The following is a 27877-nucleotide window of genomic DNA, read 5'->3' as shown; positions in this document are numbered from 1 at the left end:
TTTTGGTGGTTTTTTTGTTGTTGTTGTTTTTGGGGTTTTTTTTCCCCCCACACCCCACAGAATTATGTTGTTCCATGAGGGGTACAATGTTTCACAGCGCTGTATTGAATCCAATGGAAAGGCTTCTGTATCTGTAGAGGGGTACAATGTTTCACAGCGCTGTATTGAATCCAATGGAAAGGCTTCTGTATGGCACTTTTTTTGTCACTTGCAGTCCATTTTTTGTTGCTTCCAAAAGAAGATGCCAAATTTTTGAAAAATAGAAGAGTCTTTCTAATCGGAAAAGAGCCACTTTCACACAATTTCATTTCTGATGTTGATATGATGGTTTTGGATCTATTCTGGCACAGAGCAGAAAACACATGACAAAATGAACTTGTCATTGTTCAGAAAGTTCAACTTGGATATCATAGATCTGTGTCAGCATGGCACTTGTGTGGCTGGGCATCAACATAAGCACCTCTTTATTTGCATGCACCATGGCAGATTCTTGGTCTCCTTTTAGACCATATTAAATAAGAAAAAATATACATAGTAATTTACAAACATATATATTAATTTGGGAATAAACATATATAGACCTTCCTTCTGAGGCCTTTAATTAAAAGGCTGTAGCTGTTCTGACAAATTTCATGTGGCCCAGGCAATGGTTAAGAGCTATGCTCTAGAAATGCAGGCTGTATTTTCATATTTCACCATCAAACAGTGGATGTAGACTCTTGCGTCTTGGAATCTATATCCAGACCATATGTCTGTGCTTCGTGAATCTGTCAGATTGAGGTACATGAAACTAATATCAACTGCTGCCCTCCTCTCTGGTTTCTCTGACAGTGGTGATTTCAGGCATTTTATTGTATTCATGCAGTATTGTTGCTCCTACAACAGCCCCCATTTCAGATGGAGATCATTGACTTGTCCGGCCAATACATCTCCAAAGAACTGTGATGCTGTGCTGAGCTGGTTACCATGTGTCTCTTACAAGCACTTTGTGCTCAAAGAGTCTTCCCAAGAGGGGGATTCTTGCTGGTTATAGCCTTCTGTCACTGCCTACCACGTGACACAGTGCATAGAAACAGTTTAAGTACAAAGGGATAGAAAACTGTTAGACTTAACCCAAATCTGAGAATTCATGAATAAAAGCTGGACAAAATGTCCTTTACCAACATGTGGTAAGTGACAAGAAGTGGGGGGAAAGAAAAGAAACCCAAGCCCAGCAGCAAAGGTTCAGCAGCTGGCTTCTAGAGAAAAGGATTGCTTGGCACCTTGTTTTGCAAATCTGAGAAATCCAACTAGCCCAAACAAATAGGAGATCTAGATGCAAATGTATTTGGAGTAGATTTCTATCCACCACTCATCTCAAGTTTGCATATATTCTTTTCTTGTATTTGATTCTTGAGAAGGAACTTCCCCTGATGAGAAACAGCCACAGTGGTAGTAATTTCAGAAATATCTATGTATGCTTCCCATGCAGCAATATTTTGCTAATAGTTTATCCAGGATTTATGTTACCTGTAATTTTTACTTTCCATATTCTTCCCATGTAGTTACAGGTCTGAGAAGCACAACAGATGGATGAAACAAGAAATCACTGTTTCTCACTGAATTTCCAATGCACTTGATATACTGGATTTATTCCACAGTACAACCGAAAACTGCTCACAGCACCAATGTGAGTTGGAAGGAGTTACTAAGGTGATGACTCTCATCATCCCAAACAGGGATGTTCCTATTAGGGCTAAAAATGAAAAGATTCGAGCAAATATATAATCAGTGCATGGAGATAAGTTTCTCTAGGCTAAAAAAAAAAAAAAGAGCTCTAAAAGCCTCTTGCTGTAAACAACTCTAGCTCTGCTCCTAATGTACATTTTCTTTGTACATGCATTCCAAGGGCTCATGTGGACACAGAAGCCTGCAGCTTACATTCAAGGTAACAAACAAATGGGAAACCAATGTAACATAGCTAAAAATAAACAAATCTCCCTTTAGTGCTAGTGTTGCTGCAGTGTGGTGCTATTCACACGCAGAATGGACTGGGAACCAGTTTGTCTCTAACCCTCTTCCTCTCCAAACAGCCTTTCTTTGTCTTCCCTAGCAACCATTTGAACACCACAAAGGCAGAAGATATATGAGTCTCCTGAATATGAGGGTTTCACACTCATATTGCTGTTGCTAGACCCAGCCATCAGCAGCAGAAAGAACCACAACAGCTGAACCAGCACTGCCTGTGTCAAGGTCAGGCACTCTGTGTCAGAGTCACTCTGCCATCACATGTTACTGCAGTAATGGCTTCTTCTGTTTAAAAGCAGTTGTCAACTGTCAAGTGGTATTTATTTCTTCACTCAGAAAGTAGTACTGTACTAATAACAGCTTAGAGATTTTTAGTACAACACAGGAAAAGAAAAAAAACCAACACCAAAACAAACTTATACCCAGAAACACAGCTAATGTAATTAAAACTTATTTTACCATGAAAGGTACTGTGGAAACAAAAGAAAACTTAAATATTCCATATGATTACGGAATAATCTGTTCTAGGGTTTGTACATTATTATAGGCATAAGTAGACATGTGCTATGTCTGAGATTCCCTGGTTAGAATTACAGTAGTGCTGCACCTACTCCAAATTAGTAACAAACTAAGGATGCAAGTATTTTCTTACATTATTCCCTTCCAGACAGCTCAGAAAGAGCTGAAATAAGATAAATACTAAAACATCAGTAGATTTTGCACACACAGCCTGAGTGCTCTGCAACCTTAAGACCTGAGAAGAGGGAGAAAAGAAGAGTAGAAGAGAAGCTGGGAAGAGGGACTCTGCTTTGCTCTGTGGCAATGTACAATAGGGGAGAAAGAAACTAATACCTAAAACAAGGCATGAGTGCTGCTGCTATGCTGCTGCTACTGCACTATCTGGCTTCTCAGTGCACCACAAGGAGATTTTGGGGGTGGAAGTCTTTTGCCTGTGTTGAGGCATGAAAGGAGAGAAGTGAAAATCCCCAGCTCTCTGAAATTGTTCATGAGGAGGGTGCCACAACAGTGAAAGTTTCCATATGTTTTCTAGATTCTGTCTTACTTTCAAGATTATCTAGTCCAAAATATTAATGTTTGTTGCTTTTGAAATCACTGATAAGGAGAGACTGGCATGAGTACCCAGTCTATCACATTGCACTGGGAACCACCTTCACAGGAGGAACAAATACTTGTCTAAACAGACAGGAATTGCTGTCTGAATTCTAAATAAGTTTGAACATTTTGATAAACAAACACTTCTAGCTTTCCTTCATCTTCACTGCCAAGGAAAGAAAAGAGATTTGTTTTATATCCCCAAACTGAGTTTGTAGCTTTTAAGAAAATCTTTCAGAAATAGGTAATAGCAAAAATAATAACAGAAAATTGGTCTTAGGGGAAAAAGATCAGTCTTAAAATTCAAACAAGACAACACATTAATATTTGCAGAAGGAATATGGAAAGAAGGAGAAGGACAAGAATTACACAAGGGAGACATTGAATGCCAATATAATGATAAGCTCTGTCCTGCAGAGCAGCAGCAGATGCCTCAGCCCCTGCAGTTCTGCCTCTGGGAGCAGGCAGTAGAATCAGAAGCTAGAATGATGCTGCAATAATTTTATTTGCACACATTTACACCCATCTGAGGACAAAACTGGTCAAAGAAGACTTAAAGACTGTTCCTTTTAATAGCATTTTCATGTCAGACATGTAAATGTATGATGAAACACATTTTCTTCCAGAACAGGCTAGTAAAAGGACTGATGCAGCAACTTGGCTATTCATAATGCTTCTGGAAAAAGAAAAATTGAACACTAAACTGTTGTTCCACACAAAGACCTTTAGTCTAAGACTAATAAGTTGCTCAGCTATGACAAAAGGATGCTGTATTATTACTTCCCTTTCCTAATACTATTGTACAACAAATATTGAACTATTTTCAGCACATAATTTAATGGCAGGCTCTAGCAGACACAATGTATTTTATTAATAATATGTCTCCAATTTTGAATAGAAGCTTTTCAGTGGGAGACTCACTATTTGGATGCTGAACATCACCTGACATAAAAAGACTTGGACTTTAAAAAAGATAAATACATAAAGTAATAAAGTTATAAATCATTCAGGTGTTTGGCTTTAACTTTTGTACTTATTGCTTGGAACTTATTTAGCTATCAGTGCAAAAAAAAAAAAAAGGTCCACAGAATAGTTCCCTAAACCATCAATCTCAAATTTCATTACCTAAGAATGAAAAAAATATGTGAAAGCAAAAGAAAAAAACAACAAAAAAACAGAAAAATAGTCACAGACTGAAACAATTGTTAGAATGTCCCTAAAAATATATTTTTTGTCATGAAAAATGGAAAAAGCACCCATTTATTTAGGCATTAGACTTTTCAAGTGGAAATGTTACCAAACTAATGTGAGCATTTTTCTGTTCTTAAGCTCTCATTTAAAAGAACAAAACAGAATTTAAAAGTTCACAAAATATTCTTTATAGCATTTATCTTAAAAACTATTTTACTATTCAAATTGTCCATAGTCAATTCAAAGCTTCTCTTGTTTTCAAAATATTCAAAGGTTATGTATCCCTATTGACCATTAATTTTATGTGGTTTTAAAATTAGACGAAAACCACTCCACATTTTTGCCAATTTCTTGAGCACAATGTGACATCTGCAATATTTGCTGAATGAGGATTTTAGTCCCCACTCAATTTCTGCAAATGCAATGAGTATTCTTCCTCCATTTCAAGGATTAATTTTGCAAATGACACTTTAAGCGCTCCAAGCACAATGGAATAAGTCAAAAATAAATCCTACAAGTGCAAGAGGCCAGTCCAGATGTGCATGAGTCTCAAATGCATTTCATTCCCCATGCTGACAGTCTTATTGCATCCAATAAGGAAAGGCCATTGAGACCACCACACCTGTAACATTAAGCTTCATCTTCTCTCCCAGCTGGAAGGGCATTCAGGTTTATGAAATGCAGCTATTTTATTTTCACCATAATTCTTTTGCATGGCTGGGCAATGGAGGCAGAAGTGGTTGTCCACCCATATCTCAAAGCAGACCAGCTCTCCAGTAAGGATTTTGGGGGGTTCAAAAATCCTCACACAGAACTACTGTCCTGTGAGAGCCTGGGAGTTCCTAGTGCTCCCAATATTCAGTTTAAGCATTATCCCACATTGTTTCTTCTGCCAGTGCTTTAGCTATCCCTCCTAGTCTTCCACCTCCAGATTACAGAAACCAGACTCTGATGTGACAGTATCAGATGCTGGAGCTTATACTCCTGGGAGCACAAAATGAGCAGGATGACTGCTCCAGCTCAATGCCACACATGGGCAGAAAGTGCTGCTGAGTTTGTGCACAAACAGGCAGGGCTCCTCACCACTTTATACCTCCTTGGGACTTTATAGCTAGTGCAGACCTACACTGCACAACAGCAAGCAAGACATGGCACCACTGCAAAGGAAGCAACACTACTGCAGTCTGCAGGAGTCCCTCCGCAGCTGGGACATGTGCTCACACTTTTAAAGAAATGTCTAGATGCATTCCTTGGTTTGTTTTTGAACCCTTACTCACTGGATATAAAAGGTTGATTTACTATTCCCATAATTTTCTATGTAGTTTTGCAATACTCAGAAAAAAAGCGTTCAGAAGTTTCTAATGGGTTGGGCACCTTGAAGTTCACTGTAGGAACTGGAGTGAGAGAAAGGGACTGCAGGCAGAGCTCAGAGCCAGGGCTCGGTACTATGGAAAACTGTTTAATAGCCAAAGGCAAAAACACCCCGAAGGTCGGTGACGCTCCCCTCTCCATTTCCTGAAAGCAGATGGTGGAAGGGCTTGGAATTAATAGCCCTGCAGCGCCCAGCTTGGCACCAGCTCCCTGCAGAGATGATCAGCCTTTTCTGCTGACAGCCTGCGAGACAGCTCTCGCTCCACGTGGCAGTGTGTGTGCCCAAGAACCGCCCTGCAAATGAAATCTGGGAACACAGATCGCTGAATGGCATCAAGTGCATTAAGAAAACCTGCTTTCTTGTTTATAGTACATTTTACTGTGCAATTCTGTGAAAGTCACTGACTTTTTTTTTATTCAGCAATTCTAATAGGGAAATGTGCATATCAAATCAGGCCCCAAACAGTGTTTTGCTCCAATGAACAATGTAGCAACACAAGACATTGCTTTTCATAAGAGGCCATCCTCTCCTCTCCTACACACACTTAAAATTAACTATAAATGTCTATATTTAGATTCAAAAGCTAGTTCAAAATCTTTTCTCCTCATTAAAATGTGATAGCATTTACTGCTACCTAAACATATCCCTACCACTCACAGAAAAATTCAAGACCTCTAAGGTTCTTTCTTTACTGTTGTCATCATAATGATTACCAGTAATTAGATGCAAGAAAACTAATTCATGCCAGTCAACAAGGTTTTTTGGAAAAAGTTTTGTCACTTCAATGTTCTTTTTTTTTTTCTCCAAGATAGTGTGCTCCCACGTAAGGTTGAAAGATTTTGGCATAGAAGGAGACAGCTCAAAGACAGACTTGGCTATCTAAAGCCATGCCTGCCTCCTCATAAAACCTGTGTCTGGTGCCAGGGTAAAAATAGTTTAATCTTTCTCTGTTCTTATATGATTGAATTAAAACACTACCAGATTAAAATGACATTTATGATGATAAAATTTATTATTTCTACTTCCTGAAAATTTTGAAGGAGAACAAATGTAACCCTGCAGCTGAAAAATAAGCCCCACAATACTAAATTAAAGGAGTTCAATCTAGTCTGCTCATAAGGGAAGGATGAAAGGTGAATTGTCACTGAATTTAAATGATTAGGTATGGAAAATAGTAGAGGAAAATTACTTTCTGCTCTTGAAAACAAATGCAAAGGATTCAACCGTTCTAACCACAGCTTAGATGAACAAAGTCTTAAAAAGATTAAATTTCCAGACAGTAAGGGAAATTAAACTTCTGCTTATACTTGAAGCAGGGAAAAGAAATTAGACAGGTATGAGTCCCCAAGCCTGGTGACTCTCATTATCCACAGTGGTGATACAACTGTCCTTTAGGTAGAATGACAGCAAAACCCAATGTGAATGCAAGGCTTATATGGAGGAAATTTTTTAAGATTGTCCCTGAGCAACAAAATTTCTATAAAAAAGTTTGTACATTTAACTGTTCATTTACTTTTATAGACATTTTTGTAAGGAGAATATAGGAGGTGATAAGCAGTGTGGCTATAATGCTACCAAGGGCAAGACCATGTAAATCACATAAACTTTCATGTTGTACTACATAAAATTACACTTGGTTAACAACCCATCCAGACTCACTCCTGTCACAAGGGATGTAATATTCAATGTTCTAGGCAGGTCAGAAGTAGTCATAGCAAGCTGTCAGCAGCAATTAAGAGCAATTCCTTCTTTTTGAAGGATTTTCTTTTTTTTTTTTTTTTTTGTGGAGTAGAAATTGATTTAGGATACATGGAAACATTTAGTTGAAGTACTCCTAGTGTTTTGGGAATATGAATTGGAGATCCATTGGTCCTAGGAGCCACCCATCTAGGTCACAGAGCCCTCAGGAGAGTCCTCTTCTCTGTCACCCTCCTCTTAGCTCCTGTGTTCCTTGAGAAAAAACAATCTCTGCTACCAGTCTGCAGCATTATCTGAGCAGCTTCCCATATTCTGCCCAGCACATTGACCTGACATTCAGGGTGTTTCTGTATTCTCCTCCACAAAAGAGCCTGATTTGTTCAATCTGCTCTGCTTTGATCAACAGAAGGATGCACTGAACACAGTGGGAGTTAGGAAAGTCCAAAGCAAGGTGCCTGCACTCTCCGTTCCAGAAAATATTTTTAGTTAGCCAACAGTGAAGAGCAATGTGCAGAAATTCAGGACCTACCTGTGATGTAGCTTGAAGTCTCCCAGGTCTACACACAGAGAGTTCAACTTTCTCAGATTTGTCACCTTTCAGCTGCTGTTTCTTCTGCACCACGCCTCTCCAGAGCACACAGAATGCCCCATTTCATGTTGCTGCCACTACTTTGTACCTCCCACCTGACTTCCACTGCTGGCATGTTTTGGAAATAAAAGCCAGGAGAGGCAATAGACTCTGAAAACAGGATAATATGCAAACTGCAGTGTCCAGCAGAGATGCAGTATGAAAAGTTTTTATAATTTTGTCTCCAGACAAAGACTACTGGAGAAAAATTCATAAAGTACTCAGTTTTGGGGGTATTTTAGTTCCTGAAACATACCACCCAAAAATGCAGTTACCAAGAAGTCTCAATAATAGCAAAAACTACTCCTGAAATCATGGTTAGGAATTAAGTATCCTCTGGGCTTGAAAAACAAAACCAACCCTAAAAAAAATTTTAAAATGTACTTTTCAAAACAATCCAGGCATCTACTCTGCACGTCAGTTGCAATCCACTACTAATACATCAGAGCAGTCCTTCTCTCCAGCACACAAGCCAAGCATTCTCCAGGCCTCCTGACAGCTCTAATCCCAAGGGCTCTGCCCCACCAAAACTCAAATACTTGTAAAAGATCAAAGTCAGACCTTAGAAACTCAGTACTGCTCATGAGGAACTTGGCATGCCCAAGAGGACTTTTTCACAGTAGTTCTGATTAGGAATATTAGAGAAACCAAAAAAATCTAGTTATAGTTATGAGTTTTAGTGCCATAAATTGTTTTTTATTTCAGATTATTTGTATCATTATTAGTCTGCTGAATTATTTCATATGTGAAACGCTTAAATATGCTGTCCCAGCAAATAAAAAGAAGTAGACAATTGAAAAAATAAAATATATCCTTTTAAGTTCCCTTCTTCCTTTTATAATTTATCTGAAGAACTCTTGGTTGAGCATCTCTTCAGATCTTCTTAAAGTGCATTGCATGCATAGTCTATACAAGCTCTGTGAAGTACTTCTCTCTCATCTCCTAACCTACTGCTATGAAAACAAAAGAAGAAAAATGCCACAAACCTCACATGCAATGAACAAGATAAACTCCCATCAAGAACTTGCAGGTTAATCTGTTCCTATAAATACAGCCTTAACATACATCCAGAATCCCTTCTTCTGAACTTCTAGAGGGAAAAAAAAATCAGTATCTCAGTGGAAGGAAGAGGATGTGAAATCTTATGAGGTTGTTTTGTTTCTGGATTTTTTAATTGAAAATTTGGTTTATCAGAGTAAAGCAGGCATTAAGCTTGGTGGGATAGCTACTGTAACCCCATAGTAGCCCCTCCCCACAGGAGTCAGCTATCAAAGCTGTCTGTGAGAAACTCTGCACCATTCCTACTGGGAATACAACTAAAAATACCAGCCCAAATTAGCAGTGTGCAAAGACACTCATCAAGCACCTTAACGCCTTCCTGACAGAACACATGCAGAGCTTCTACTCAAATTTTATTACCATGTACCTGAACTGGGTATCTTTCTTGAACCACAACAATTCAAACTATTTTTAGGCTACTGCTGGGAAAAACAAAGAAACAGCAAAACAATAGCAAAAGTACTAAAAGAAACCTATTCCAAGAAGAGTTCTTCTCTCTTTCATATATCCATGGAATAGCTACTGTTGCCTTTTTCCTAACTTGGAAATTAAACACTAGATAATTTTAGTAAGGAGGTAATATAAAAGAGGATCTTTATTTGAAGGCTTTCAGGAGCAGTTATGGAAAGATGTCCACAAAATTTCACCCCCACCAGGGGTGAATAAACATTTATAGGTTTTAGGAAATTAGCATATTTGATAAAAAGCACCAATTAGGAGGACAAGTGGTGATGCAATTCCCCCCCAGGTCAATCCCTTTCTCTGGAGCCCCCCTTCAGCACTAGGTGTACTTGTCCATGAAATGTATCTCCAAGAGCTGATCTCAGTCTTGGTTACGAGGAAGAACCAAGACAGGACAGGGGCCTTGTATCCCAAAACCCCTCAGGGCTTGGAGCTCTGGAACTTGGTTTGTCTTTCTGCTTAGGGAAAGGCCACAGAAAATTACTGGGAAAACTAGCTACTAATACAAGAGGCTACAGAGCCACAAATATGTGTGTGGAGAATACAGAGAACATACAAAAGGAAAAAAAAAAAGGCAAAATCCAAGCTGGCATGACTACAAGTAGCATATTTATGCGTAACCACTTTATCAGCATCTGCAATATCCTTCAGAAAAGGTGAGGTTTTCAGACACTAAATTCTGCTGCACTTTCAACTCCACAGATTCTTTTTACTTTCCTATTATCAATAGACACTACAGAAAACATAGTCTGTATGTAGTCATGAAACCACTTATATTTCCTTCTGCAGCTACAGTTGCTCCTGTATCACTATGCGTTTTTAGTTTCCAAAATCCAAGTCTGCATTTACAACATGATTTTAATAACAGAAGGTGGTGCAGGTACCTTATTCAGAATTGCTCAGGACAGCTGATGGCTGGTAATTTACAGTTATTAGTGATACTATTTCACCTTTCTGGTTAGTTTGTTTTGCTTTTTTCCCCTGAGCCCATTTGAGAGCAAGCAATGCCACACAGAAATGAGGAGACTGGGATTTTGCTAATTCAGAGGGTGCTGGTGTTTGGCTGGGGTAGGAGAAGGAAACAGCTATTCACTGTGCTTCTGACCACTGGGAGACAGTGACAACAGAGCCAGCACTGTGGCTGTGAACCTGCCACACATTTCATATCACTTTGGTGATGAATTACCTGACTGCTTTAACTGCCCTTTCCTCTGGGTTTAGCAGGGTCAGCCCTGCCTCCAACTCCTCTTCCCCTCCACCTTCCATCAAATGGACACACATCTAGACCTCTAACTGTGACCCTTATCCATAAAATACTTTCATTCCTTTCATTGTTTTAATGTCATTGTTCATCTCCTTGCCTCCAGGTAATGCCAATGTCATTTCAATGCCATTTTCTGTGCAACTCTTGATGCTGGAAGCTGAGCTATGCACATGACTGAGCATCCTTATCCTCCTTTTTTCAGTACAACCAACAGCTTCATGGATTCACAGTGGAGAAGTGAGCAGCAGCAACTGCCCCATAACTAAATGCCACCTCCTCCAGCTGTGCTGCTGCTGCTCTTCTGCTGCCTGTCAGCAGCCAGCACTCAGATGAAGACCACACATTCATTTTAAGAAATCAGATACAGATATCAACAACTTGAGTTCCCCTTCAAATATAAATGAATTGAACTCTTCTCTGAATCACCTCTGAGGATTGTCTGGCTCTACACATTTCAGGACAGAAGATGGTAACTGCTAGACTATTTTTTGTCATTTTCTTCTCTCCATATCCTTCAGATCTTCTAGGTGGCAGCTAACTCACATTCAAGAGAAATGGGAAGAGGAAGGCAGCCATCATCATGTCTGTTCTCTGCTCTTTATTGCAAAGTTTTGTGGAACACTGTCTCTTACAATACTCCTCAGGTGAAGCTCTGCCAGGCTCTAACAAAGCGCTTTGCTCACAGAGCCATGAGCTGCCTGTGCTAGCACGCCTGCAGCCCTCAGCAGCAGCTCCTTCCCCTCTCCTTACAGGGTCTGGCTCATCAAGGGAGGGTAAAAAAAAAAAAAACCTTTCTCCTTCTGCAGAGGCAGCACATCAGCTGCTGCTGTGACCCTGTAGGGTGGGACACGTGCCACAGGGACTGCAAGGCTCCCAGCACAGTCTCTGCAATCACAGCAGCAAGCGCAGCACCAAAACTGCTCATCTGGGTGTGAAATATTGTACATAAGCATTTCAGCTAATCAATCTTGGACTGATTTAGTTACACATTTTTAGGTATAAGGGATTCTAAATCCAGACTCTCTCAGTGCAGGTACCTGTGCTAAAGCTTTGCTTTAGCTGTGATAGAAATGCTCATCAGGATGTTGTGGTATAGCTCGAGATTTTGGCATTCAAACAGACAGGATGGAATGGTTACTGTACTTAGCAGTCCATCAATAAGCTGCAATCTAACTTAAACTGACATTTTTACAGTTCTTGAAGAAACAGGAAAATTAGAGGGTCAGCTTGTTTAATAAAATATGACAGGGGTTTTTAACATTGTTTTTTTCTTTTTTATACTCTTATTAGAAATAATTAGAAATTTAATTAACAATTGATGATCAGATTCACTGATGCCATCATTACTATCCTCATATAAAACAGGCTAAAAAAGGCCTAAGGCTAAAACAGTCCCTAAAAGTAGACCTACATTAAGGCAAAAATGCTACAGACAAGATTCTCAACTTGAGTTGAGTTCTTTGTAACAGGGTAGCATCAACTTCCACAAACACTTATGGCTTTATACTTCCTGGGTAGAGGGTTAGGTCTCTTATAGTCTAACCTTTCCTGTGAGCATCTACTACTCTCTGGTTAAAAAGGAACGACTAGAGTTAAAAATACTTCAAAATATCTGGCTTCATTCTGAAGTTCTGTCTTCACCTAGCAGTGAGAGCTGTCTCTCATTTATTGTGTAAAAATAGGGATCTAAATAAATAAACTTTATTTGAGAAAAAACCACACAGCAGCAGAACAATGGCTGTACAACAACAACTCAGGTGACAATTTAACAAAATAGTATAATTCTGCACTCAGTTACCAGTTTGCAGTAGTCTGGGATAGCTGCTTAGGCCAAATGAAGTTCTTCTGCTCAGAACAGTAAAGTTCATGGAAACTGATAGAAAACATCTTTTTCCAGATTATCATTGTCCCAGGCTTTCATATCTGAACTTCCTTCTAAAAGGAGTACCAACCAAACAGCAAACTTCATTGGAGAAGAAAAAAAGAAAGATGGTTATTTATCTGCTATTCAGAATGAGAGAGAAACTTCAGCAGACACAGGAACAATTCATTGATGCTGGTATGTAGTTTTGAAAAAATAAAGTTCATGCTTTGATCAGTTTGAGAATTACACCACTCACTCAAAAGCTTGCCTGCAGTTAGGAACTTAAAACGTAATTTTTAATAACTGAAGTACACAGAAGTGAGCTTGAGACTCTCAAGGCAAAGGAGAATAAACCAATAAAGATATCAACAGCCAGCCCTCCCTACCCTCCATTCCTGCCACCATCAATCCACCCTAGATGGATTCCTGAGATTTCCTCCTGCATGGCCTCATTAGCACAACCAAGGGTGTTACAAGGGTAGCTTATCCTCCCCCGTTTGGCTGTGGGTTGGGGATTTCAGGCATGGGTGATCATGATCATATGTGCAACATGACGAGACCTCCACCAGCTCAATTTCCAAACCCACACAAAATCTGTCCCAGGCACCACAACCATAGGGGATACCAATGGAAAGTAGGGAGAGATCTTTCACTACAGGAAAAAGTCTGAGGCCTGGCATGCACTATTATATGTGCCTCATAAATTTCCACTCAAAACCAAATTATTTCACCTCTTGATTGATTATCACAGTGGCAGGAATACAGCACAAGGTACAACAAAAAAAGGTGGAGTGATTCTTGACTCCCCATAGTGTACCTTCAGGAAAACTGGCCACAGAACCTACAGATATGCATCAGAAGGGATCAGGTTCTGGATTTATAGTGTATTTTAGCTTTTTGTGCTTTGAAACTTTTACAGAGATGAGGAACACCAATACATTATGACTCAGTAAATCAACCGGCAACTTGTAATGTGAAGCCATTGAAATTCTGGAGTTCTGCACAGATGCCCCATTTCTTTCCCTAGGTCAGCAATCACTAATGCTGAGTGCAGGAATACCAACACTGAAAAAGACATTAGGTGACACTTTCCTTAGCATACAAGATACTTTAAAGTTCAGATCTAGCATTAGTCCTGAATAATATGTTAAGATCAGTTACCTACCTTTATTTTTTTTCTTTTTAATAGCTTTAGGCCTATAAATCCTCCTCTGGTTTACCACAGGCTAGGAAGATGACCATGACTGTTTTGTTCCATATGTGTATTTTAACCTGGCAGGGACACTCAACAGGCAATTACACTATAAAATTATACAAAATAATTTTCATGCTAGTGTCTATATTTCTGTGAAAAGACATGAAAGATAGCCATTTACAAAACAATTTCAAATATCAACAGTCAATCTGCTTGCAAAACCAAACTAGCAACCCTTGTTTAATCTCACATTATGGATCCTGCTGCCTGGAACTCCAAGTGTTTGATGTACCCATTCAAAGTTTGTTTTGCATTTCGTGACATGGCTCAGACATATCAGTCTGCACTGTATCAGGCCTGCCACCTTGTAAGGGAGAATAGTACATTAGCAACATTCATTTCCCTTCCTCCATTGATTAAAAGCTGTGGTTTGTCCCTTCATGGTCTGTGTGATGATGTTGACTGTTCCCCAGAATATTTCTTGCAATGCCACAAGTATTTGAGGACATATTTTCCAACTGTAAATAGAAACTATATCATTCTGGAAAGTGAAGATAGAGCTGAGGACACTAACCATATTGATTTTTGTTGTGTTTATCTATCTCTTTATATCTCCGTAAATCCCTAGTGTTTCTGATATTACTTTCTAACAGTGCATTTTTCCTGTTTCCCACTGAAATAAATGTCAGCAGATGACAACTTAATCTTTGTTGTTGCCATTTGGTAATTTAACTGCACTAAATAAGGAACAGAACCTGATTGCAGAATCTTTTTGCACCAGCTTTGTGTTATCTTAACATCTTTTTCTACTGTCTTATTAGGCTGAAGATCAAAAGCATAAATGGTAAACCTGTTATCAGCTTATAGTTCAGCATTAACCACTTAAACTGTGATTCAGCAACTTTGCAAAGACAACAGGTAATACTTACATAAGAATCACAACTTTGGCAAACATTAACTGCTTAGATTTAAGGGGTTTTGATAAGACTATCTCAGGGAAATATGAATAAACAGTCCAGCACATCATGCAGAATCACAGAATCATTTAGGTTGGAAATGACATATAAGTTCAAGTCCAAGCATTACCCACTACATACTATACTATTCCTAGCAATGTAAACTAATTTCTAACTATTTTCTTGTACAAGACCAATTTTTTTGTCCTGTGCTGCCAACTCTTCTGTTTATTTTGGGATATGCTTTTGGTGTATAAACCATCCATAGAATTGGTTCAGCCTCCCTGTTCACTTCAAGACTAAATATCTCAGATCTGCTCTTCCATTCTTTTTAGCCCCTAAATCCATTTATGCTGGGTTCCCAGATACCCTTTAAAAATAGTTTCATAAAGACTAAGAGAGCTGTAGCACCTTAAAAGAGGAACTAAGCTGCCTCTGGTGGTTTTTGAATGCAAATTTCCTCACCTTGTTCACAGGGGATGCAGACTGCTCTCATGGGGCTCCAGGTCAGTGAATGTGCTGGTGGGGGAACATGGTCTAAGATCAGCCCTAAGGGTAGGAAACAACCTATATCAATTCACCTTTAAAAGAACTTAATAAAAAATAACCATAAATTGGCAAAGAAAACATATGCATTTTAGCATTGTTGACTACTCTAACAGTTTATAGAAGCTGTTCTAGATCTTGAGCAGCTCAGAGAATTAGGCCCAATACGTAAGCAAAGCAATTTTTTAGTACCTATAGGAAACCACAAGCCTCAAATGCTAACGTTGGCAAGTAAAACAGAAGATTCAACGTCTAAAAATTTAAATGGTTGCTAGTAAGCCACATGCCTTAAGACTTTATCAAGGCACTGTCAAATCAGAGAAAATCACGTTTGCATGAAGTTGTCACCCGTCATGTTAGATATTCATTTTTATTTATTGGAGCTTCATCTCTTGTGCAATGAGTGACTCAGGCTGCTCCAGGATCCAGCATCTTTCACAGTAATAGGTTCACTAAAGCTGTAGCACTGCTCTTGGCTTCTGCTCAGCAGTTGGCCTGAGGTTACAAACTGTACTGTTTATTGAGCCTCATTAAAACCACTGTCATGTGGAATCAGCGTAGCTTGGCTTTAAGAAAATGTAGAATTGCCTAAACATGCAATTGCTATTGAAGTCAGAATGCTAAGTTTGTACCATATTCCAGTGATTCTAATAATGATTCTAATCCTATTCCATGAGCAATAAATGGTCACGTGTTTGTTGGTTTAAAACCTGATTCTGCAAAGGTAGTATTTGTACTAAGATAATTTGAAGTTGGCTTGCAATTAATGTTGTAAAACCATATTTTTCTAAGTAACAAAACTCAAATCCTAACCATGCAAGAATTGTAAATGTATTGTATGTGTCCAATACTTTCGTCAAGAAACCAGTGAAGTATTTTAAATTCCATAGTTAATGTTCAGTTCTGGCTGGCCCAGAGTATTTATTGAGCTGTTATCTCACGTACTATAAAGCAGTGACAAAGTGGGTTCTGCATGAGTGCTATTAAATATCCTCAATGTGCCATTACAACTGGTAGCCTTTTTGCAAAACAAGACCTCGGCAGCTTGTGATATACAGTAATTGATATAAAAATCCTGTGATATATTATCACAGTGTTCCTGCTCCAGAAGTGGAGTTGGCTTCTTGGAGATACTGAGGAGAAAAAAAACTTCCCCTAATATGTTTGTACATTCCATTAGAACTATTTTGTTGGTCCATCCAGAAAGGAAGTGTTAGAAAAGTATGACAGAAAAGGGTATTTAAGCCATCATTATAAAGATGGAACATGGTTAACAGTTTTAAAGTGGCAGAGGAACAGGTTTATTCAACATTTCTAAGCCTTTTTTCCTATTATAAATTGTGATAAAAAACAAAAGAGAAAGAATGAAGTAAAGCTACAATAAGGAGATAATTCTGAGCAGTAGCATCAATTAACAAAGAAATCATCCAGGCATTGAACTTGCTTCTGGTAACATCAGCAGCAAAATTCTTGGCAATTTTGTAAGATTACTTCCAGTGCAGGAAAATTAAAACTTCCTTATCAAACTAGATGCTGCAGTAATTTCCTTTGGGAATGCGGCTCTTTTTTTTTTTTTCTCTCTCTGAAGTTATTCCTATTATAAACTATACTTAAATGAACTTTCACCTACACAGAGAATGGAATTCCCTCTCTTGTGTTACCCAACACTGTTCAGATCTGGGACTTAGCATTAATTTATTTTACTTATAGATGAAGGTCTAATCTCATGATCAGAAAGCCCACTGTTAACTCACTGTTAATGCATGTGAAGGGAGAGTGGGGACCAGAAACAGGAATGAAGACAGATTTGGTATCCTTGGGGTACAGCCACTGGGAGGCGTTACCATATTATCATGGACTCAAATTACCTCCATAATTTCTTAATCCATTCTTCATATTCCTTCTTTGAATTCACTTCAGTTTTCACATTCTTTCCCGTACCTCCCAGGGAATTTCTCTACGCTACTAAACATGTATGAAAAGAAAACTACCAAGCATATATGTCGGTCATAAAAAAATCAGACATATGAATTTCATCTTGCATATGGAATATTTGATTACTTCTACATTTTTATGTAACTATTTTAAGTCCAGACATGAAATAGAAGGAAGGCTGTGAAAATTCTCTGCTAGCTTGCTCACAAGGGAAAATGCGCTGCTTTCTCCTTTTATCCTGAGTTACATTTTTCTTCATTAAAATATTTGATTACTTCTACATTTTTATGTAACTATTTTAAGTCCAGACATGAAATAGAAGGAAGGCTGTGAAAATTCTCTGCTAGCTTGCTCACAAGGGAAAATGCGCTGCTTTCTTTCTCCTTTTATCCCGAGTTACATTTTTCTTCATTACAAAGTGAATTTAAGACTCAACAGTACATCAGGAATTAGCTCTTCCAATGTGACATTATCTTTACATTTAATCCAGTGTTTTTCTGACTGCTTAAATTTAATGCCATAATGGTTCTTAACTGTAAATCATACTCTCAAGTAATTATGGTTTGCAACCATGAAATAACCAGATAAATTCAAGTATCCTTTCTCCAGATGAAAATTAGAACCTAGAGGAAGAAGAGTCCAGCATGGCTTATTGTCCTCCACTAACACAGCAGGCCAGAAAGAACTGTGAGAAAATAAATGCAAAACTTCAATGTCATGTTTGATATAATGATATCAGTCTTGTCTTCTTTTTCCTGTTTGAAAAGTTATGTAAATTTCTTTTAATCTCTATATCACTATGATCATTTCAAGTGAACAGTAATCTGATAGTCTGTTTTATAGCCTCTTTGGAATATTCTTAAAAGTCTAGGCTTTCATTTTTTTTTTTGTTATTGTATCAAAAGTGGCTATTATTAAACTCTAAAGGAGAGTTTAAAAGTCAGTAATTTTAATGAAAGAAATTAAGAAAACTGGAACAACCCCACTCCACCTCAGGGTGACACATGAAACCAATACATATAAAAAGAATTGGCAAGTTAAAGAGCAAACATATGATCAAAATGGCCATGCAGGAAGCAGTAATAAAGAAGCACTTCAGCACTGAAAACCTCAACTCTCCTTTCATTAGCCCAATGAAGCAAACATTTAACTATTGTTTAACAACAAAATGCAAATAATCAGGAAAAAAATAAAAAACTCCTCTATTAGATGAAGTAGTTCTATGCTGAAATAAAAAGGCTCTTTATGACTCAATAAAAACGAAAAGAAAACTAAAGAGGCACAAACAGCAATATGTGTCTTCATCTTGTGAATTTTCATTCAGTTGTACTAAAACACCTCACACAGAGGTATAAATTATTATGTTTTGATTGTGGTCCATTATTATGGCAGATGAAATTCCAGCTAATGTGACTCGTTAGACATTCATCTAAAAAGCTTTTCCTTCACTGCAGAAATGGGAAGTGGATGGAGTGGTAGGCTGTAACTATGATCTCTGCAGTCCCCTTTTTGCTTGGCCATGATTTCAGAAGTAACTTTGGCCAATCATAATGCTTTTAGAATGGTTTATCTCTTTCCACCACTTTTTTCTAGCATGAGTTGTGTGATTTAGCCCCATTGCATAACAAGAACTAAAACACCGAAAAAACAGTGTTAAAAAACACTGTGAGAACAGGGGTCCTATTACTGACAAGCAGCCAGCACCCATGAGCAAAACCAAAGTAAAGCTCCTTCTAGGGTTGTTGTCAGCCAGAAGTTTCATTCCTTGAGCAACAGAGATTTTTCCTATAATACTTAGAAAAAACATCACACTGTCTTCACAAAATCCTTAATGTTTCTTTACCACTGACCAATGTGAAAACTTTTTTGAATTCTCCAAAAATTTTGTCTCTGTAACATCAGGTCCACAGGTTAATTAACTTTTTGTGTTTAAAAAACACATGCATTTTCAGTAGGCATAAACAATCACCTTTTACATTCCTTGAAATGTTTGGGGGCCCTATGTATGACTCAGAGCATAAAATGCACTAGGGCAAAGAGAATTTAGGTAGACTTCCATCTCTGCTTTTCTTCCTTTTCAGTCACCTACTTAGTTCTGTGGTCCACTAGTCAGTTTTCATTTTCCTATTTTTGCTTCAATTTTATTTTCTAAATTCAAACACTTAGAAAAAACTAAAATTTATTACTATGATGTAAGGCACTTGTTTTCCCCATATTTTAAAAGTTGCTTTTTTTTTTGTCCTATGTCTTTCCTTAATAAATAGTCCTGAGTCTACTCATTTTTCTAGAGCCGTCAAAATATTTATACATATGCTTCAATTTTATTTTCTAAATTCAAACACTTAAAAAAACCTAAAACTTATTACTATCATGTAAGACACTTGTTTTCCCCATATTTTAAAAGTTGCTTTTTTGTCCTATGTCTTTCCTTAGTAAATAGTCCTGGGTCTACTCATTTTTCTAGAGCCGCCAAAATATTTATACATACGTAACTCCTCTGTCACTAATTTTCATTCACTTCCACTCCTTTCACATCTCTTTTCTCCATCTCCTTTCTTTATTCATTCTTTTTCTTGGCCGTTAATATTCACTATAGCACAGTGGGGGGGAAAAAAAAAAACAAGCAGAATACTTATAATGAAATAGTTGTGCTCAGAAAAAAATAATCATAGAAAATTTCATGGCCATTTAATGACAAACAGATTAGGAAGCAATTAGCATCTGCAGGTCTGTGTGGCACTGAGGTGTAAGCTGCAGTTCTGGCTGAACAAAACTCTCTTCTCCCAAAGCACCCCCGGGATAGGCATGGATAACAGCAGGGCCCATTTTAAGTCCAGGATCCCCATGACAGCAAGCCATGCCATCCACATTACAGAAAACATCTGTCATTATTTTCTCCTCATCTATCATGGCCTTTAAAAGCAAAAGACTCAGCACAAGCACAGTGAGAGACCGAATTCTGAGCCATACACTCGATTTGGTATGTTTACTAAATGTTGAATTTAAAGGTGGATATTAGATGGCTCTCTCCTCTATCTGCCAAACATTTCAAAAAAATTGACTGGCTAAAACTATCCATCCTGAAGAGCACATTAGCTGTGAACATGCTGTAAATCTAGATTTTTGCATGGCAGAAAGCTGCCCTTCCTACATTAAGGAAAAAACTGAAGATGTTATTTTACTCTTGAATGCACCAAGCAGTTTCTGTTGAAGCTAATATACTACTCACAGTGGTAACTGCTGCTCTTCATAATAACCAGCCATGGTCACTGGGTGCTTTAGATAACACTCCACGTTTTGTAACACCCCATACATCTCATAATAAGTGCCTTACTTTGTGGCACTCTCCCATGACCTGGGCAGCAGAACATTTAGCTACCCTGTACTTTGACACCCACTCACAAAACAGAGCAGGCCACTCTGTGGGAAGCTGAGAGTGTCTACCTATTGTACCTATGATTCTCAATTCCTGAATCCTACAGATAGTCTGAGGCCAAATGTCATCTCTACTTCTTTACATCCAAAGCATACTCAGAGAGGATACCTTTCACCTCTCTGCTTCCCCATCCCAACTATTTCACTACCATTATGTGAAGAAAAAAGGGATAGGGTGTTGGGTTTTTTAATAGCATACAAATACAACTCTACACATCAGGAGGAAAGAAAAACAGAAACACTGTGCTGCACAAATATTAGAACATATATAATTTTAAAAAGTTCCCAAATATCTGACAGTAGGAAACAGATAGTCTGAGGCCAAATGTCATCTCTACTTCTTTACATCCAAAGCATACTCAGAGAGGATACCTTTCACCTCTCTGCTTTCCTATCTATTTCCTATCCCAACTATTTCACTACCATTATGTGAAGAAAAAAGGGATAGGGTGTTGGGTTTTTTAATAGCATACAAATACAACTCTACACATCAGGAGGAAAGAAAAACAGAAACACTGTGCTGCACAAATATTAGAACATATATAATTTTAAAAAGTTCCCAAATATCTGACAGTAGGAATGAGATTTTTACCTACATAATACAATTTCTTATTTTTCTTATATTCCCTGGTTTTACTAAAATGCAATGTTTTAAATTAAAAGGCCTCAGCTTCTTCTCTTCCTTGGGAGACATTAATAGAGTTTCCACTGGGAAGGGAAGAGTAGTGTCTGAAACCAGGTGGCAGCAGACCTATACTGATAGCTCTTTCTGGTCTTATTTTAACTGAGAGGACCCACCTGGCTCAATGGGTTGCATCTCCCCTATAGTGGCATGAGGGTGCAGAGATTTCTTAAATGGAAAGGGAAAATGATACTGCAAATACATGCCTGAAATTGCTGGAGGTACATGAGGCTGTAATATTGCTAGGAGTCACAGGTCATCTGCCTTTACATACATAAATCTGAGAGATTTTCATAAAGAAGGTACAGCACACAGAGCCTTTTGCAGGCATTAAAAGGAAAGCCATTTCATCTTGTCATGACCCGAATGCCTCAGAACATGACTTCACTTGGTCATTCCTGGCTGAATGCCTCCAGCTAATGATGCAAGCAAGAGAGACCATCTGAGAAATCCTTAATCAAAAGACTAATTGAAAATGTTTTATATCCACAGGTCAAGGTCAACTTCTCCTTATGAAACACATAAGACAGCCAAAAGGACAATTTACTTAAATCGATAAGCAGTAATACCTGCAATGATTTACTGCAATAGTAGAACATGCACATTTAAAAGAAGAGTATCTCCTCATCTAGGTTACAAAGCTCTTTAAAATAGAGCCAGAACAGCATTCAGTTTCCTCTGGTTGCAGTGAATAGTTTGAAGGTTGAAATTACATTCTCTGTTGATCACTGGAAGACAGGGATAGAGACAGACTATTGAAAAATTTCAGTGTCCTTTTGGCTGCCTTCCAGTCCCATCTCCAAGTGGCTGCTATTCTATTTAATGTAACTGGAGTCTACCCTTAGGATGAATATCTTTCTTCCTGACAGTTTTTGTTCTTTTTCAAGGCAGGGGAAGAGCCACAGACCAACAAAGACTGCCTCTTGAAGCCTCAGCCGAAGGGCTCCAGAATGGAACAAACATGGCCAAAATGCTGCTGCATTACTGTCTTGCAAACAAGTTTCTCTACACTTTTACTGAAAATGCAGACAATATAATAACTGAGGTTAGGATAATCCCAGTGACAGAAATGTTTTTCATTTGAAGAGATTTAAAACAGCAATGGGTTTTGAGGAAAATCTGTTCCCTTTCTGCAATACATTACCAGTCAGAAAAAGATACAGTCTTGCTAAAAGATTGTAAGCTATAATTCATTCTTGTAGGAACATTGCAGGCATTTTTAATACAGACACATGCTGAACAGGTTGTTTGCATATAAGAGCTTCAAACTTTTAATCTGGGATTCCAGAACAAATCCCAACCTGCTTAAAAAGTCTTCGAAACCTTCACTCTTAAAAGCTTGTATAAATTCTCTGAGTGGACAGCCCAGGGTTAATAGCTAACGTAATTACACCCTGTCTGTACTGCCCAGAGAGTAAAGATATGGCAGTGCACAGGTTCAACTCTCACACATCAGCACCTGCACTGCCCTTGGGCCCACACTGCACAAACAAGGGAACACTCCACTATGTGATTCTTTCCATGGCTACTGGTTCCAAAATTAGCCAAGCCCCAAACTGACCAATTTCTGCAGGCAGAGTTACAAGCTTCTCTGGCCTTCAGGCTTCACCAATTACCAATGCTCCTCATGGACCTTCTTCCTGCTCTGCACTGCAGATATTTGTGCAGCACAGAGGCTCTGAGGCACACAACAAATCGGTACCTTCTGCTTGTTATATCTGCAAGAAGCAAAACACTGAGGAGTTTAGCAGACATTTATGCTCCCCCAAAATAGCCAGGACTGATTCACATTTACCCTGACTCACATAAGTTATCACAATCACATTACTTTCAGCAAAAACATCAGTTAAAAGGAATTTGTGTCAGGGCCACAAGCAAAGAACTCTTCCATTACAGCATGCTTGTGCTGGGAAGTTGTTAACATCTACAGCAATTCCCTTAGGAAATGTCAACAGCAGCACCAGAAAAAAACAAACATATTTGTTTGTCTAAATATTAAGAAGAGCCTGGAACAGTTTCTAAAATGTCAACAAGAAAACCACACTCCAAACCAGCATTATGTCTTTTTGTTGCAAACATAAATAATTCTTATGTTAGTTTGGAAAGCAGTCAGTGGGGAGTCAGCCTGGGTACCAGAGTGAAGCAGATATTCCTCTTCAGAGTATGCAAGGAACATATTAATCATGCAAATAGAAAGCCTTTTGAGGGAAAGAAAAAAAGATACTATGTCTCTTTGGGATAAGAAAAGTAAACATGTAAATATCATGCTTTTAGAAAAAGAGGGAAGTCTAAGGGATGGCTAATATTTGACAGCTACTGTGATACAGTTTTTTGTATACAGTCAATTTCCAGTCAATGCTGGAATATCTTGCACTTAACGTACTGCTTATTTCTTCTACATACTGCATAACACAGTCACAAGACTCTAGTATTGACAGTTGCACTAAAAAAATCCTACTTTCCAAATATACAACACTCTTAAGAAGCCTTCCACATTTTACAATACGTTAATCATTATTCAATACTTTAGTGTTCTCATTACGTAATAGATATGATAAAATATCATTGTTATTTCTCATTATCTTTACTGTGTCATAATTAGCAGTGCTGCACTCACTGGTTACATGCCTTTTTTAAATTGCAAATAGACCCTTATAAAATCAGCTGGAGATTCATTCCTCTGCACCTCAGAAAAAACATTCACCTGTGTATCAGAGAGTAAGTGGCTGCAGATCCCATCCATTCCATCTGGAGAGGAGAGAGGGGCTGCAGTGTTCAAAAGGAGGTTTCAAGCACAACTAATATCCAGTACCAACAGGCCAGGGATTTACTCTTTCCATAGAATTTTACTAAGTAGGAAGTGGCTTTATGACATGGAGATACAAACCAAGCCACAGCCAGGCATTGTCCTTTATTCAAAGCTTGTTTATTATCCTGGAAAATATCTGGAAAAGACAACCCCCTGCAACAGCCTAGATAATCCCATCTGGTTCTCCCTTTTCTACCTAGCAAGAGGCAAGCCCTTCTTTAGCTCTCCCTTCACTAAATCCTCTGTCAGCCTCATCAGCTCTCCACATCCAGGTCTACCAGACAAACCCTATTCAGCCCCGTTTAAGCTAAAACTTCTCTACCATGTCTCAGCCTTCCTGGAAACTGCCAAGAGAGGACACAGGGCCTCCATCACAGGTTACGTGATAAGTGGAAAAACCAGTGACAAAAGTAGTTTAAGAGTCTGGGATATGCAACATCATCTGATTCATTTAATATAAATAATTGACAAGACTCCTTCCAGTTCAATAGTTTGCTTTCTATTGCCTTCATAAATAAGGACAGAACTTTAATAGAGTATAAATATGCAATTGTGCTTCAAATATTTTAGGAATTTGCTATATAAAAGTAAAAATAAAGTCCCAGTTAACAATAAAATATTCTGTCACTGTAATTTTCCATGCTTATCACAGCTCCAATGATTTACAGGTTCTTTTCTTTTTTTACTTTTCTTAACAAGCACAAGGATATTTTTCACTGCTGAACACTTGAGCTGGAAGCTGAAAGTCAGGTAAGATGCTTGCTCATCAATTAGTAAATAGGATTTTGCAGGTCAAGTTCTGCCCCAGTGTCAGCTATCAAGTTACCTTTTACTGCAGTCATGTTAAATACAAATCCCCATCCATGCCCTGTACTGATAACCATAAATGTAACTACTTCCATCCACAGGAGCTGGTGGTTACTAGACAGGAAGAGGACAGGTTAGGAACAGAACTGAGCTCAGCTCTGAGCGTGTTCAAGTGAAAACAGAGAAGAAATCCACTGGCTACCCTCACAGCTCCGAATGCCTTAATTTAGGCAGGAACAACAGCACACACCCATGACTTTTGTGAACAGCAGACATAAGACAGAAAGACATAAAGGCAGTTCTATCTTTTCGTTTTGAAGAAATCCTCAATTTCACTTGGAGTTAAAAGTATTAAGAAAAAAAATATTCCAGTTCAACAGGCAGCAATGACAGAGCAATGAATTCTCCAGTTGGAGCTCACATTCCTGACAAAATAGTGATTTGGGAGGAAAGAAAAGCTGATACTTGACATCCATATCGAGGGGGATAGAAGGAATCCTACCTCCCCCGCCTCACACATTGATGCTGTATCTCTCCTGGATCCTGCTGATAACATATGCTCCTGAGGCATCTTCTCTTATTATCACAGACAGTGCAGACATGCTATGCCAGCTTCTCTAGCATTCCTGATCTCCTATAAACACCACATGGTTCCACACATTTAATCTGCTTTATATCTTCAAAAGGAAGATATTTTTTGGGGAATGTAAGGCATTGTACTTAATTCAAAGGAGGTTTATGAGCATACTTACTTAAAAGGTGTTTTGAGGATGAGTTATCTAATAAGAAAGACCCATTAAATTGAGTAAGGTGATTCTCAGCATACTTTGAATAGAATAAGATGATTATTTTTTTTCTCAGTTGTGTCCCTCAGATCTGTAATTCCCACTGGAACAGAGGAAATATGCCCAGGAAAAAGCCTCTATTACTATTCCTACCTGTGACTACAGCTCAACTTGAAATTCTGCTGCAAAGACAGCTGGCAGCTGAGACAACATGGTTCTGACACAGAGCAGTGTCATTTTCAGCCCATAGTCTCTTTTTGCTACTGATATATTTTTCAGATAAATGAGTGAGTCTGGTCCCTAAAGATTACAGGGAGCAGGAAGAGAGCTTCCCACCTCCTTGACGACATTTTGAGTCCATGCATCTCTTTATATTTCTCTTTGTGCAACCAAAAAAGGCCTGACAAAAGGATTAGAGATACCTGTAAATCAAGGACATTTGCTTTTGCAGAACTAGGGACAAAACGTGAAGTTACAAGAATAGCAAAAAGGCATAATTATTGAAGTCAAGTCTCCATTTAACCACATTTAATCTCATTATCACCCATATAACATGCTCCATTTTCTCCTTGGAAGGAGAGAAAATGGTTCCACTGGATACAGTCATTCTTTTAAAATTATTTCAGGGTCCCAGGGAGACACCTGAAACTTAAGGAGGAAAGCAACTCTCCTATTCAAAGCAAGAAAAGCACAAAATATGCTCTCACTTTGCAAGAAGCTTTACTTAAAGCGGGACAGAAACCCAAGATGTCCAAGGAAGGGCTACCAAGTAACAGGAGGGATAAGAAAGGTGGGAGAGAGGCTTCTCATATGTGATTCCTTTTATCTCCAGCACTGGAGATATTGGACCCAGCACTTAAATACATCAACTGCTGCTGTGCACTGACAGCAGTGCAAACCACTGATTAGCCTGGGCACCAACAGAAGGCAAATATGAGACACTATTGACAGTGATGCCTTTGCCAAAGAGTTTCTTCTGCACCTACTATCGTCAGAACATGTACTCAGGAACCAGCAGAGCAAACCCTTTCAATGGGTAATACCAATGCACTTCACATCCCAGGGACTTTATTTTCAGTGGACAGGAGCACATCTGCTGGGCCCATCAACATCCTGCAACACAACAACCTCCAGCCTCGAGTCTGATGAGCCTGAATGTGTGATGGACAGGCAGCCACATAAGTCTGTGCCAAAGGATTTGGGGAATACATACATCTTTTTAAATAGGACCTTTATATTGAGGTTTTCAGTTCACTTACTAGAGCTCAGTCAGTATGGCAACTGCATTCCAAGTACCACTACATTCTAACCAGCAAGACAGCCAGATCTGCAGATTTTTAGGGAACTGAGCTAATGCTACAATCATTAGCTCTGTAGTTAATGAAGTTCTGAGCCAAAGAAATGTCCCAAAATGTTCAGGGAGAGCTGTGCAGGAGTAGACTTGAGCAGATTCCTCACTAAGGCTACTGTATGTTTGATATGCACTTAGTTATGCTTTCCTGTGTGATCAACCAGTCTAGAAGCCAATGGATAATGCTATCTTTATGACTTAGACTTCAATTAAATTAAGACCTTTTTAGTTAATTTTCCCAGGAATTCAAGACACATTCAGTCAGCTTTACGTCATCAATATATCTTGAAGTAGGGAGCACAAGGTTTTGGAGCTGTTGGCTGAAGACCCAGAAAGCTCTGGGCTGACAGCAGAAAGAGTGTAGGCTGTAACTGCTGCTCATCCTGGAGTTACTACATTATGAGTAGATTTTTATGGTCAAACTTCTGCCATCTCTATTTCTACTTATTGCACTCTGCCCATCTTGCTATGTACCAAAGCTGGAAAAAGTTCTGTCCAGACCACCAGCTATTGTTTAGAAAAAACCAACCACCCAATAAAACAAACAGCACCACATTGGCTAAGTCTCTTCTTTCAGCATATATAAACATATTTTGTGACCTTTCCAAGGCCCTGTTTCTACAGAATTTAAATATATTACTAATTCTAAATATGTGAAAATTGCAGCTTCCAGTAAGTCAACCAAGACTGCTGAAATGCAGCATAAATTGCAGCATAA

The 27877-nt window shown here is 38.6% G+C and overlaps 1 protein-coding gene across 5 annotated transcripts in view; it reads right to left on the bottom strand.

Annotated features, from left to right (window-relative positions):
- OXR1 (oxidation resistance 1) overlaps nucleotides 1-27877 on the bottom strand; it is a 260076-nt gene that overhangs the window by 180717 nt on the left and 51482 nt on the right. The window contains exon 2 of one of the 5 annotated variants that reach the window (XM_039706069.1): nucleotides 15275-15358. The exons of the other annotated variants lie outside the window; for them this stretch is intronic. The gene's annotated coding sequence lies outside the window, so the exon portion shown is untranslated. The remainder of the gene's footprint in view (nucleotides 1-15274; nucleotides 15359-27877) is intronic. 5 annotated transcript variants of the gene reach the window in all.

Source organism: Passer montanus, unplaced genomic scaffold (assembly GCF_014805655.1).
Source record: "Passer montanus isolate IOZ18808 unplaced genomic scaffold, ASM1480565v1 scaffold19, whole genome shotgun sequence".
Lineage (NCBI taxonomy): Eukaryota > Metazoa > Chordata > Aves > Passeriformes > Passeridae > Passer > Passer montanus.
The sequence above is the reverse complement of the archived record's forward strand: the minus strand, read 5'-3'. Positions and strand labels throughout refer to the sequence as shown.